General features: G+C 39.4%; 1 protein-coding gene across 4 annotated transcripts in view; it reads right to left on the minus strand.

Annotated features, from left to right (window-relative positions):
• LOC308247757 (sodium channel protein type 2 subunit alpha) overlaps positions 1–14,560 on the minus strand; it is a 129,826-nt gene that overhangs the window by 104,263 nt on the left and 11,003 nt on the right. For 2 of the 4 annotated variants that reach the window (XM_080667276.1, XM_080667273.1), the window contains exon 2: positions 9,645–9,739. The exons of the other annotated variants lie outside the window; for them this stretch is intronic. The gene's annotated coding sequence lies outside the window, so the exon portion shown is untranslated. The remainder of the gene's footprint in view (positions 1–9,644; positions 9,740–14,560) is intronic. 4 annotated transcript variants of the gene reach the window in all.

Consider the following 14,560-nt stretch of genomic DNA (forward strand, 5'->3'; position numbering starts at 1 on the left):
AACTATAAAATGATTTATTTTAACAACTTGCTGAATTAGATACTGTAGTCATCTCCATTTGAAACTTGAGGAAACTGAAGCACCAAAAAGTTAAATGATTTACAATAAGCATAGGTTCACAGCTGGAAGTAGTAGAGTCAGAATTAGAACCCATACTCTTTGGCAACAGAATCCATGTTCCTAACCACTAACTACACAGTGCTTCTCCAGCCTTTTTTCAAGTCATCCACTTTCAGAAACACACCAAGAGAATACATTTGTTCTCCCGTTGATCCTAGCCATTTAATGTGCCTTAGGATATTTAAAAGGGTGAACTTGAAATGTTTTATAAAAATATGCAAGACCTAAGATGAGCAACACGATCTCAAAAAGACTTTTATGAAATATAGATTTGCAATAAGAATCATGGTCTCTTGTTTCTGATTTCCCAGGATACAGTTCTCAGAAGTCATGCATGTTAGTTTTTTCTTTCATCTGGTCTGACCCTGGTAACACCATAATAACATTTTATTATGAGAATGCTAAGTGACACATTTTCATGGTTTTTAAACTCCATTCAGTTATAATACTTTTCAGACAGAAGATTTTGTATTACAACTTTTAAGGCCAGATACTATAATTGGAAAAACCCATAAATAATGGAAAAACAAACAATATTATTTTAAGTAGTCAGAAAGGAAAAAATATTAAGAATCAGATTACGAAATTCTGCTGACATTTCTGTTTCCCTTCCCATGCCTTATTTCTTTTAGTTTTCTCACTTATAAAAGAGGAAAATTAATTTTCTAACTTAAAATATAAAAGAAAAATAAAGTTTGTTAATATATATAATGACATCTACAAAAATAGTAGTTAAAGTTATACAAAAAATAAGGCAATACAAAGCAAAGATATGCAGTGATAAATAGTAAATGATTCTTTCAACAAAGATCCACATTTATAATAAGTACTCTAAAATTAAATTCATACTAAGAAAATTATTGGCTCATTAAATCTCACAGATAAGGAAGTAGTTATAGTCTATTCTATAATTAGTGACTGTGGATAAGTGCTCAAAAAACTTACAGGCTTTTGTTCCTGAGTTATAAAAGCTAAGAAATACTAAGGAATGTCTTTTTCTGAAATTAATGTTTTAATCCTATTTTATAATTGTAATGCTTAATTCTTTTCAGTACCTTAAGGAAATACCAAAAATAAAAAAAAATAAAATCTAAGAAAAGATTTGCTAAATATTAGCAGCAGGTTTATTTTCTGAGTTTCCTAGTTCCCTTAATCTATAGGTTCTAGTCTATTTTCTCATGAACTTTCTGATTTTCACTTAAGTTGTTTTTCTTTTTATATCCTTCACTCTTAAACTTTGATCCACTAGCTCATTTCTGTAACTAACAATTTCCATAAGAGGGAAAAAGTTCTGGACAACCAGACTTGGATGTTTTTCCACTCTAGATTAGGAACAGTGCAAAGTAGAAAAGAAGACATAGGCTCACTATGTACTATTTAGATAAACTGTCATTTCTCTTTAAGGGTTAGCTATAGTTACAATATAAAACCTTTACTTTAAGTATTTTACATTCATATAATATTTGTTGAGCAATATTCTTCACACAAGTATAGGTGTTTCTTTAAGTTATTATGTTTTAAACACATTTTGTTTTTCTTTAATAGAAATGCACACCAATGTTATCATGATAAATCTGAAAAATTATTCAATGTACTGATAATCACTTTACAATCAACTTTACTAGGGAAAAATTATATATAATGAAATATACCTATATCTTTATAAAGCATTTTTATTTTATTGCAGGTAAACTAGTAACATGTTTCTACATCCTTTCTTAAACTTCACTTAATGCACGTTAGTAGACACCCATGAATTACTTCAACCATCCCTAAATGACTAATCAGCTGGAAGGCCACCTTTAATCTGATTACTTATTAGTTTGTTTTTGATGGCTAGATTATACTAGAATCACAGAATGCCACTTCTGTATCTTAACAGTCAGGTAAGAAAGATTTTTTAAGTTGTGATCATCCCCAAGAGAAGACATTCCCATTTGTTCCAAAGGCCTAAATATTTCCAGCTCAGTTTTCTTCATTCCTCTCTTTCATTGAAGACTTCTATCTACAACTTTCCCCCTTGGCCCTCACGCTCTTCTATAGAGGAGAAAAAGTCTGCCAATAAACTCCTCAGTGGGGTAGCAGATCTGCAGGTCTGGGAATCTTCCTCAGGAGAAAACAAGCAGAGTCAAGAGCAGAAGGGCTTTGAAATGAAAAACAGTGCTCAAAAAATAGCTACATTCCAAAGTGCCCTAGGTACAAAGTGTGTGTGTGTGTGTGTGTGTGTGTGTGTGTGTGTGTGTCTCAGAGAGATAGAACTAGAGATGAATGAGAACATAAGAAACCACAAATTTGTTTCTTCATGGTATGTTAACATGGCCTAAATTCTGGTACTCTTCTCGGTTCTTGATATTAGTTATCTCATTTAATTCTTATAACATGTTGTGGAGGAAGTCGTGTTTTCACTTTTCTAATGTGATGGTGATCCTGGTTTAATTATGACCACACAGAGCCAGCATTTAAACTCACAAATATCTGATTTCAAATTCTAAATACACTTGATTGTACCATTTTTCCTTGGAGGTGAGAAATGTGCCATTGATACAGAAGTTGAAAAGAGTAATGTGAAATACGTCTAATTTTTTAAGTAACTGGATCCCTATCTATACCTAAGATGTTTATAAAACACCATGGGTTTACTGCTAGTCACCTATTAAGAATAACTTAGTTTCTCCTTATACTCTTGCTATTGTGGGGTTAGCTCACTTCTGCTAGAATCAGTCTTCAACTCTCTGCACCTCAGTTTTCTCATCACTAGAAATGAAGGCTCATTTTGAGTTTTATAAAATACATTTATAAGAAAAAGGTAAGCACAAAGATTAAGACCTAGTAATTGCTTAATAAATGTTGGTTACTTTTCATTTTTTAGAGATACCTTAGCAGTTTGGCATTTCTACCTTGTATTAAAGTTATTTACACAAAGTCTATCTCCCCTATCATCTCATCTTGCTCATCTTTCTTTATGGCTTCCACAATATCCAGTATCTGTGGTAGTTTTAGATAATTCTTTCTTTTGGGGCTGTCACTTAGTAGGAAGCTAATTTAAAGGGTTTTGTTGTTGTTGTTTTGTTTTTTTTGAGAGAGAAACATCAGTCAGCTGCCTCCTTCTGCACACACCAACCTGGGAACAAACCCACAACCTAGGTATGTGTCCTGACCAGACTCAAGCCCACCACCTTTCAGTGTATGGGACGACACTCCAACCCACTGAGCCACACCAGCCAAAAAGCAGTTCTTTTTTTTTTTTTTTTTTTAACCAAGGAGTGTTTCTAGCTACATGTGATTTATGCAAACATCATTCATCTTGAGGGGCTTTTATTGACTTACTATTATTTGGTAGACACTATGCTTCTGAAGAAAAAAGGCTCTAACTTTGAAGCCAGATGAAACTAGTTTGCATCCTAACCCTGCTAATTTCTAGCTGTAGTTCTCTGGGCAAAGGACTTGGATTATAGTAAGGATTAAAGAAGATAAATAAAATACCCAGGATACATAGCAAATGCTACTTACCTATGCCCTTCAACTCTTCAGCATTGTACTAAGCAAAATGAATAAGACCAAATGTAAAGCTAGAAGTCTGATCTTTCAAAATTTACAATGCAATTTATCATTTAACCAAACAATTTTCAAGTGCTAAGCAATAGCCAGCATTTTTCAGATGCTTAGCACACAGTAACCAAGCAAACAGACAAAAGTCAACAAAACTCTGCCCTCATGAAGCTTATATTCTGTGTTCTAGTGATACAGCCTCCATACAAGTAAGTTAAATATAGAATACAGCAGGTGACACTGCTATAGAAAAAGATAATGCTGGCAAACAAGAAAAAAATATCAGGGGAGGAGGTTGAGGAGAACGGTGTGTTGTAAATTTAAAAAGGGTGCTTAGGGAAAGGCTTGTTAAGGAAGTGGCGTGTAAGCAAAAGCCCTCAAGGGACCCACGGAAGCCAGCCAAGTCATGAGCCTTCCTGGATGGTGGGGTTCCAGGCCGAGCAAATGCATGAGAAGAGTTACAGAAAGGTATTCACGTTTGGAAAGGTCTATAGAAAGGCGAATAACATTGGCAGGATGAAAATGACAACACAAGGCAATCACATCAATAGGAAGCAGAAAGAGCAGGTAACAGGCACAGTGAGTACCACAGCAGATGCTGCTGTCCTCAGTTAGGACCGCCATCTGGTTTCCCAGCAGTTTCACCGGTGATACCTGTGACATAAATGTCAAGATCAGAGCCCAAGCCAGACCTGAGAAGCAACAATCGGACCAGAAATAAAGGAAAGCTCACTGCCCCTCAATGTCCTGAGCCTGCGCTCAGAAGAGGTGTGTAGAAAGCAGAATAGCAGGTCTGGATGCTCAGGAGAGTCTCAACCTGGATGGCTTCCTGCAGGTGGACCCAGAACAGTCTTACAGAAATGGTGAGTTCAGCAGCCAGACTTAGCAGCTAGCAGCAGCTCTGCATCAGAGAAGCAGACAAAGCAAAATGTTGCCTATCTAAATGCCTACAAATGTGTTTGTTGAAATTTTGAAAGATTAGAAAAGGGATATTTTTCTTGTCCCATGATGCAGTCTTAAAAGACAGAATAGCATCAATTATAAAACAGATATTGCTACAAAACTTTTTGTTTGTTTTCATTTGTAAAAATCGTGTTGGTTTTCAAGTATGAAAAATGCACTTGTCTATATAACGTGTTGGCAGCTATTCTCACTAGCACATTTCCTTGTTTTTAAGCACTCCTCACACACTTTGGAGAGACCAGATTAGCCACTCTTGTTCCTCAGTTCACTTAATCTCTTCACCCTGAGGCTTTTCCTTTCTTTGTCTTCTTCTTCTCCACCTGCTCCTCCTCTTCTTCCTCTTCCTCCTCCTTGTCCTTCACCTTCTTTTCCCCCTCTCTTTAGGATAAAGATAATTCCTATCCTGGTCAAATCCGTAAGTTTGCTGTTGGGATAAACTCATATTATTGGAAGTAAAATATTTTTGGAACTACAAAACATTATAGGCAAATTTATTTTCTTAATATTATTAAAATATCAATTTTTGCCTGCAGGAATGAATGGAGAGAGGGAATTTTAAATGGAAAGAAATGATGTATATTCTAAAATTTCCCTATATAACTCAATATTTGTGAATTATAAAAGAATGGCTAGAACTTTTAGGATGGTTAGATTTTGAACAGCTCTCTATCATGTACATAAATGCAAAGCCCACATATGTCAGCTCCTGTGATTCCCACCCTACCATATCGTTGCACCAATTTCATATGAAAACTAAAACAGGAAAAGAGCAGGTTTGAGAATGGAGAAAGGCAAAAGGCTCAGGAAAACATATTCCCTTCCCCCCAGTGAAGTGATCATGTGCTTCTACATATTCATTTCCAGGCTCATATTCATGAATGACATTTCCCATTTATTTTTCTCAGTTCCAAACAAACAAAATATATTGAATCATTAAAAGCAAGGACTGATCTATAAAACAGTTTCATCACTTGGAAATTATCAAAGGGAAAGATATGACTCACACAGCTTTTGAAAAGTTCAAATCATGATTACAAATTGCAAACAATTTTTTTGGGGGGGTTGAGAGAGAGAGAAAGAGAGAGAGATGAGAGAGATTGGTTTGAGTTTTATAAAAAAACTAGAGGCCCGGTGCACAAAATTCGTGCATGGGAGGGAGGGTCCCCTCAGCCCAGCCTGAACCCTCTCCAATCTGGGACCCCTTGGGGGATGTCCAACTGCTTTGGACATCCCTCTCACAATCCTGGACCGCTGGCTACTAATCGCTCACCTGCCTGCCTGCCTGGTCGCCCCTAACTGGCCCCCCCACCAGCCTGATCACCCCTTACACGCCCTCTGCCAGCTCAGTTGCCCCTAACTGCCCCCCTGCCGGCCTGATTGCCCCTTACTGCCCCCTCTGCCAGCCTGGTTACCCCTAACTGCACCTGCTGCCAGCCAGGTTGCCACCACCTGCCCCCCTCTGCCAACCTGGTCACCCCTAACTGCCCCCCCTGCCAGCCTGGTTGATCCCAACTGCACCCCCCTGCTGGCCTGGTCGCCCGTAACTGCCCTCCCCCCCGCCAGCCTGGTTGCCTCTTACTGCCCCCCGCCCCCGCCAGCCTGGTCACCCCCAACTGCCCCTCCCCCAGCCTGGTCGCCCCCACACAGCCTGCTGTTCAGTCGTTTGGTCATCCCTCACTAAGACCCCTGTCGGCCTGGTCATAGGCAGCCATCTTGTGAGGGTGTGAGGGTTAATTTGCATATTACCCCTTTATTATATAGGATATATTCTTCCAAATAAAAGAATTTGTAAATTGGAAGGTATGAATTCGATTTAGAATTAACCCCCTAGTTTTCTTTATGGCATTGAGCAAAGTTTTCCCTTATATTGGCACAACAACCAATGCTAATTAAAATAATAGGTTTTGTGTTTGGAAGAGGGGGCCTCCCAAGAGATCATTTATACAGACTACTTATATTTCTTAAGAATTGAACTAAAATCAGAGACAGATGGCTTTGTCCAGGTCTCAGAACAGAGATTTCAGAATTTTTCCTTAGTTATCTATTCAATTCTTTAATCACCATCTCACTTATTCTTTAGTTATAATCTCTATTAGTATTAAGACTATCCAGACTATTTCTGCTAGTGCTTCATTGGGTGGAATAGGAATCATCATACACACCCTTGGGATTTATTATGGGGAAATTGTCAAAACATTTATCATTCTGTTTATTGCCATTGAAAGGATGTTTATGTATTAGTTCAACCAAGACCCATGACTTAATTACAATTGTAGGAGAATAAAAACATTGGCTGATGGTCAGCATGATCCCTATGATTTTCAGCCTTCAGTCTGCTCTTTTGCCTATCTACTTGTTCAGTTCTTCTAAAAAGAATAAAATATTAATTTGATTAAGTAGTTCCTGAGACAATAGAATGGTTAAAAGGCATGAACACACAGATTGTTCTAACATGTTGTATTCTAATTGTCATTCATCATAGAACACTTTTAAATTTTCCTTATGACTTCTTCTTTGATCCATGAATCAATAATTTAGAAATGTGTTGCTTAATTCCCCAAACCCAAATGGTATTTTTTAGATAGCTTATTGTTATTGGTTTTTAATTTCATTCCACTGTAGTCAAATACTATAAAATGAATTGAGACTTATCTATGGCCTAGCATATAGTCTTTGGTGAATGTTCCATGTGCACTTCAAAGGAACATATAATCTGCAGTTGGTTATAATATTCTATAAATATTGATCAGGTCCTTCTGTTAGATCATTGATTATATTATTCAAGTTATCCATATCCTTACTAATTTTTTTCTACTTGTTCCATTATCTATTGAGAGAAAATTGTTAAAATTTCTAACAATAATTGTGCCTTTGTCTATTTTTCACTTTAATCCTGTCAATTTTTTCTTCTATTTTGGAATTCAATGATTTTGTCATACAAATTTAAGATTGTTATGTCTTGTTACAAATTGGCCCTTTTACCCTATGAAATGATTATTTTTTATCTGTGTTAGTATTCCTTGTCTTGAAGTCTATTTGATATCAATATAACCCTATTAATTTTCTTATAGTGTACATGCTATACCTTTTGCTACTCTTTTACTTTCAATCTGTCTGTATTATTATACTTAAAATGTGTCTCTTGAAAACAGTGTATCATTGGAGCTTGTTTTTTATCCAGTTGGTAACAAATGCAAAAATAATAAAAATATAAACCTACAAAAATACCTATGCATGAATATTCATAGCAGCTTATCTATATACTAGAGGCCTGGTGCACAGATTTGTGCACCAGTGGGGTCCCTTGGCCTGCCCTGCACCTTCTTGCAATCCGGGACCCCTCGGGGGATGTTGGATAGCCAGTTTTGTCTCGATCCCCGCAGGCCCAATCCAGACAGGAGGGAGCCTGATCCTGTGCATTGAGCGTCTGTCCCCTGGTGATCAGTGCATATCATAGCAACTGGTCGACCAGTCAGTCATTCAGTGGTTCGGTCTTTCGGTCACTTAGGCTTGCACTGACCATCAGGGGTCAGATGCTCAAAGCAGGAGCTGCCCCCTGGTGGTCAGTGTGCTCCCACCATGGGAGCACCACTCAGCTGACTGACCCATCTCAGGACCTACCAGCCCAGCAGCAGCCACGCACTCCCTCAGTAGTCCTGCAGGTCCAGTCTCCAGAGCACGGTCCAGGCACCGACAGACCAGCGCCACCAGCACGATTCCTACAGCCTCCTGGAAGTCGGCCTCGGGCACTGCAGCCATTATCCCTCCCTAGATGCTCCGCAAGGAAGAAACTATATAAAAGCAGCTGCCGGTGACTCCTGACAACCGGCGCAAACGTCAGTGGGACAGATCTGGATCCTGAGCTGGCAAGGGCATCCCACCACCAATCGTGTCCCAGCCCCCTCGCACCCCCTCAGGATGGGCGCCAGATGCAGGGCTCATGGCTGGTGAGCATAGCTGCAGCAGGTGCAGAGGAGCTGGGATGAGTGAGAGCAGCAGGCAGGAGCAGCAGGTGGCATTGAACTCTGGGTTTCAGCCAATCCCTGCAGGCCACCTCAGGGACCCCACCCATGCACAATTTCATGCACTGGACCTCTAGTTTTTCATATTAGCAAAAATCAAGAAACACTTCAAATATCCATCAATAGGTAAATAAAAAAATAAATTAAATATTTTTATCCAACAGAGTATTATTCAACATGTTTGTCAAAATTCAAACTAATGCGTATTTTATTTTATGCAAATTATACTTCTATTAAAGAAAATGGTATAAGCCCAAGCTCTATTGTCTTTCTTCAACATCTTAATTTCTAATAAGTCTGAGGACTACACCAAGCCAGACCTATTTAAGCTGGGACAAGTCAACCATCTTTGTTTTCTCTCTTGCTGACCTTCTTTCAGTAAGAGTTTCTATCAGATATCTTCAACTTATTATCTCCAAGTGGCCAGGATAAGAATATAAGCTTCTTTGATATGGATTCACACTTTATTGGGAGGTATAAGCCCAATTATGCCTCTAAGATAATTGGCTCTTTTTGTTTTTTGATCCTAATACCATTAATATCACTGTAATAAAGTAAAAAAAAAAAAAAAGAATTCAAAACTTAGGGAGAAAAATGAACACATGGAAATTTAATAACAGTGCTGAGTCCAGTAACAGCAGAAGATAACAGGCCAACACAAGACAACTAACAATGCAGTATATGATTTGTGATAACATGACAAGCTTGAATAGGTTTCTAAAAGTTTTTCAAATGTTTTTATATACACTATTTTACCCAAGGAGGTGGATCAGGGAGGTGGATCTTATAGATGAAGAAACTAAGTTTTTAGCCAGCCTATGTCAGTGGCCACAGCAAATAAACAACAGATGCAAGACTGCAACTTATGCATTTTGATCCCCCCAGGTCCCCCAAAAGGATTTACTCTATATCCCTTGCTATTCATAAAAGGTTAAAGACATTGAGGGCTGAAGTGAGGAACAAAGGATTCTTGGATGAGGTGGAACTTACACTGGGCTTTAAAGGTTTGGCTGAAAGAGAAGGACATTCCACTTGGAGAGGAAATCATGAGCAAAGGCCCAGCCCCAAGCATGTCTGGCTGTGACCTACAAGAGAAAACAAGGTAAGTTTGGGACAATAGCAAATGAAAAGACCAGTGAGACTGGAGGGAATGTTCTTGCATAGATCAAGTTGCAGATCTAATCAGGGAAGGATGATAGAAGCCAGATGGAGAAGGTGTCAAATTTAATGCCAAAGGTTGATGACTACTTACTGAAGTTTTTAAGAAAAAAAGTAAAATATCAGAAAGAAAAGTGTATATTACAAAATATCTTAAATGTTATTAAACATTAATATGAAAATACTAATACTTATGTAAGATTATAATTTTAGTACAGTAGTGAAAATAAGCAACAAGTGGCTCATAAAGAAATTAAGTGCAGCCCTGACCGGTTTGCTCAGTGGGTAGAGCATCGGCCTGTGGACTGAAGGTTCGATTCCGGTCAAGGGCATGTGCCTTGGTTGCGGGCATATCCCCAGTAGGGAGTGTGCAGGAGGCAGCTGATTGATGTTTCTCTCTCATCGATGTTTCTCTCTATCACTCCCTTCCTCTCTGTAAAAAATCAATAAAATATATTAAAGAAAAAGAAATTAAGTGCACAAATCTTGTTTAAGAAATTCACTGTTAAGGAGGGAAAAATAAAGAACCAAAACACACATTTTTCAATATAAGAAAGGGCCATGTTTGCTGGAAGGAAGAACAAAATGAGTTAATAAAGAATCAAAAATCAAAGATATGGAGATGGTACTTCCTAAGGCAATTTTCTCTTGGAATATGGAAATACAATGGCGTCAAGAACAAGGAAGAAGTCATTAAGCTTTGAAATCAAGAAGAATGACATTAATTATGTGGAAAAGTCAGCATCAATGGATAAAAATACAGTTAGATTAGGTTGATAACAAAGAACATAAAATTAGCCACATCACCTCAGTTTTCTGAGTAAATTCCTGTTTCAGATATTGTTTTAAAGAGAAAACAGTTGGGATTGGAAAATTCAGGAAAAAATAATAAAGCCATTTGAATTATCACTGGTAAGAACTGGAGTTTGCTGGTTGTTTATAGAAGACAAAAGATATCCTATATAGTAAAGAGGTAATATGCAAATTGACCCTCACACCCTCACAAAATGGCTGCCTACGAGCAGGCTGGCAGGGGGGTTAGTGAGGGATGACCAAATGACTGAACAAGCAGGCTGCGCGGGGCAACCAGGCCGACAGAGGGGGAGAGTTGGGAGCAACCAGGCCAGCAGGGGGGGCAGTTAGGGGTGACCAGGCCAGCGGGGGGGGGTGCAGTTGAGGGTGACCAGGCCGGCAGGGGGTGGGGGGGCAGTTGGGGGCGATTAGGTTGGTGGGGGGGGGCAGTGAGAGGCAACTAGGCCAGTGGGGGGGGGGCAGTTAGGGGCAACCTGGCTGGCAGCAGGGGGCAGTTAGGGGCAAGCAGGCAGGCAGGCAGGTGAGCAATTAAGAGTCAGCGGTCCAGGATTGTGAGAGGGATGTCTGACTGCCGATTTGGGCCTAAATCGGCAGTCAGACATCCCCTGAGGGGTCCCGGATTGGAGAAAGTGCAGGCTTGGCTGAGGGGACCCCCCCCCCCCCCCCGCTCGTGCATGAATTTCATGCACTGGGCCTCTAGTTTTAATAATAAAAACACAGAAATTATGGAAACTTGATTTTGATAAACGTAAATTTAGGTAATAATTCTTACATATTTAGGACCTCTCACTGTTAAATTAGCATTGCCCCCTCACTTGAATAAAAGAAAATATCATGTCCTTATGTAAGGTCAATTTTAGATTAAAATTAGGAAAAAATTCTCTCTGAATACTCCAGAAATGTAACACAATAAAACATCATAATAACCATCTTCCTTTTTTTATTAGTCAACAAAAGCTAATTTTTGTTGAAAGTTTACTAAGGGCAAGTACTGTTCTAAATGTTTTACATGTCCACTGTATTATTTAATTTAATCTTCATAATAACCTGTGATGTAGGAATAATTATTAATCCTATTTTACAAAATGTGGCCCAAGTGGTTTATTAATTTTTTTCAAGTGGTTTATTTCCTGCCCAAGGACAGATTAGTAAGTAGAAAAGTCAGAATTTGAACTGGGGCAACCTGATGTGTGAGTCCAAGTTCTTCACCACCATGTTGCATGTTGACTAAAATTATCTATGTAAACTGTAAAATGTCAGTCACGGTCTATTTTCTGTTACAGTGTTAAAGTTTCAAGATTTTATTTTAGGTCTACTATTATCAGGACAGCCTGTGACCACTGCCACCTCCTAGGCTTTATATCCAACAGAACCTCATGCTCAAGTGTAAAGTCCATGGGGTGGAGTTATCTTATGTGCCATTAAATCTGGATTTGATATAAGGACACAGGAAATTATTGAGGAATATTATTCTGAAGAGCAACACAATCGGGTTTACTTCTTAGATATCACTCTGATAGTATGGAAGAGGTCTAGAATGTGAATACCTTCAGGGCAGGAGATATTTCTTAGATATCAATCTGATAGTATGGAAGAGGTCTAGCATGTGAATACTGATAGGTCGTCCCTTCCCCCAACTGGTAGGCAGAGTATGACATATGACGTAACCAGCGTCTGCCACCAGGACATCCTGGAGACATTCAACCACCAATCAGCGTGTGTTGAGTGCCCTGAGCCCCACCCCTTCCCGTTCCGCCCTGGGCCCAACCCCTTCCTGTTCCTCCCCTCAAAAGGCATGTTCACCGCTGCACGTGTTGCTGTCTCACCCAGTCTGGGAGGCAGCCGGGCTGAGGTCCTCCTTCTTCTCCTCCCCCTCCTCTAATCCTCCTCCATAATGAGTATCGCTCGTTAGTGCAGAATAAACCTCCTCTTTAACATGCCTTGGTCCCTGACTCCCGTTTCCTGTGCCTCGAACCTTACAAATACCTTCGGGGCAGGAGTTAAGATTAACCGCTATTGTAAAAGCCCAGACAAGAGACTATGAATGTCCAAATGAGGCAGAGCAATGGGATAGAAAAGGGATGATTTGAGTATTTCTGAGGTTGCTTCAATGACATTTAAGGTTTGCCTGCACAGTGATGGAGAAGGGGCTGCAGAAACTTAAGATGACTCCAACATTTTTGTCTGGAGGGGGGTGGTGTGTGTGTGGTGGGAGAGAGACTTGATGCACAGGAAGCAGACACTGTCTGCTTTCCCAGCCCTCACTAATCTTCATCTTCTTTGAAGTCCAACTTCCTGTGAAGATGCCCCAAATATATGAAGGAAAACAGGACAAAAGTTGTGTTGAAAAGTTTTTCTGCCCTGAGATATTGGAGCAAGAGGAAGATTAAAACAAAGGATACTAGTGAGGAATCTTTTGCAGGAGGAAACTCAAGTCAGTTGGAAGTTAAACTGCAGGGGTGAGGAGGGGGTATGATGAAGAAAGAATAGTTCTGCTTATTTCATTAAAAATTTTTGAGTGAGTGGGTCAATGTGTAGGTTAGAGTTAAGGATACTGGTAGATGCAGGAACAGACTTATAGTTCCTTTTAAGTCACATTTTGATAGGAATTTCCACAATAACACACCCATGTCCACAGGTCAAATCAAAGAGCCTTCCAATGCCTAATAGAAGTCACGTGTGGTTTTTAAATGCAGAAACCAAACTGAAATGCGTGGTTTTCCTCTGGACAGGATGCAAAGGTGATTTCTTTTCCTGGGTTCTTGTCAAGGTGGATTTGAAGAATGATGCTACAGACAAAAGGTGGTATATGGAAATTTATTGGAAAAGAAGCACAGCTGAAACCAGTTTGGCTCAGTGGATAGAGCATTGGACTGTGGACTGAAGGGTCCTGGGTTCGATTCCAGTCAAGGGCATGTACCTTGATTGTGGGCACATCCCCAGTAGGGGGTGTGCAGGAGGCAGCTGATCGATGTTTCTCTCTCATCGATGTTTCTAGCTCTCTATCCCTCTCCCTTCCTCTCTGTAAAATATCAATAAAATATATTAAAAAAAAGAAAGAAAGAAAGAAAAGAAGCACAGACTCCCATGTAGGGAGAGGGTCTCAAGGAAGTGACCCACTAAGCCCCTTTCCTAAGGTTTATAAAGGCTGAAGTTCTTTGTCTTTTGATATTCCCTTCTTATTGGTCACTATAGCAGCTTCAACGCTCAAACCCCACGTGGGGCCCCCCTCTTTTTCTCCATCTTCTGTGGCAGAATTCTTTATCCCCTGTGAAAATCTGTTTTCCTCCCTTTTGTTTCTCTACTCCCTGTGGCTTTCGCCTTCTCCTGTGAATGGGTACCTTCCTCTCCCCTTATCCTGTGGCATCTCTTTTCTCTCTCTGTGAATGTATGCCTTTTGGTAGCTCCCATCCCCCCAACTTTGCAGTCCTCTCCCCATAGACCCTCTTTATTTTTAAAACTCCCTAAACCTACATATTTTACCCTGAAAAACTCCTTTCAGTTTTAATGATTTTAGATGATTCACCTTCTGTTCTGTTACTATAGTGCTATATGAAATATTCCATTACTGCAGATATTTAGACGTCAACTTTAATGCACTCTCCTTTTTGATTAAAGAAGGCTTCCCCTGGGTTTCTGCGTAATATTAAAGCTGATCTTTGTCACCCTCTTCTAGCTCTGAGATGCTTGGGTGTTAATTGAATTAGATTTTTGGGATCTTTATCAGATTCAAACTTACACTTAGTGGTTTTTAGACATTAACAAAACTGATTCTTTAAAAGAAATTCAGTTCTCCTAATTCTGCCACGCACATTGCTACCTTATAAACAGCACTTTTGTACCTATGGTAATGAAGTCAGTAGATAGGAAACAAGTTATTCCTCCACCCTTCTAAAATTTGAAAATTGCTAATAAGGGACTGAAACTATTACTTC

This window comes from Plecotus auritus (genome assembly GCF_963455305.1).
Source record: "Plecotus auritus genome assembly, chromosome: 5".
In the NCBI taxonomy this organism is placed as follows: Eukaryota; Metazoa; Chordata; class Mammalia; order Chiroptera; family Vespertilionidae; genus Plecotus; species Plecotus auritus.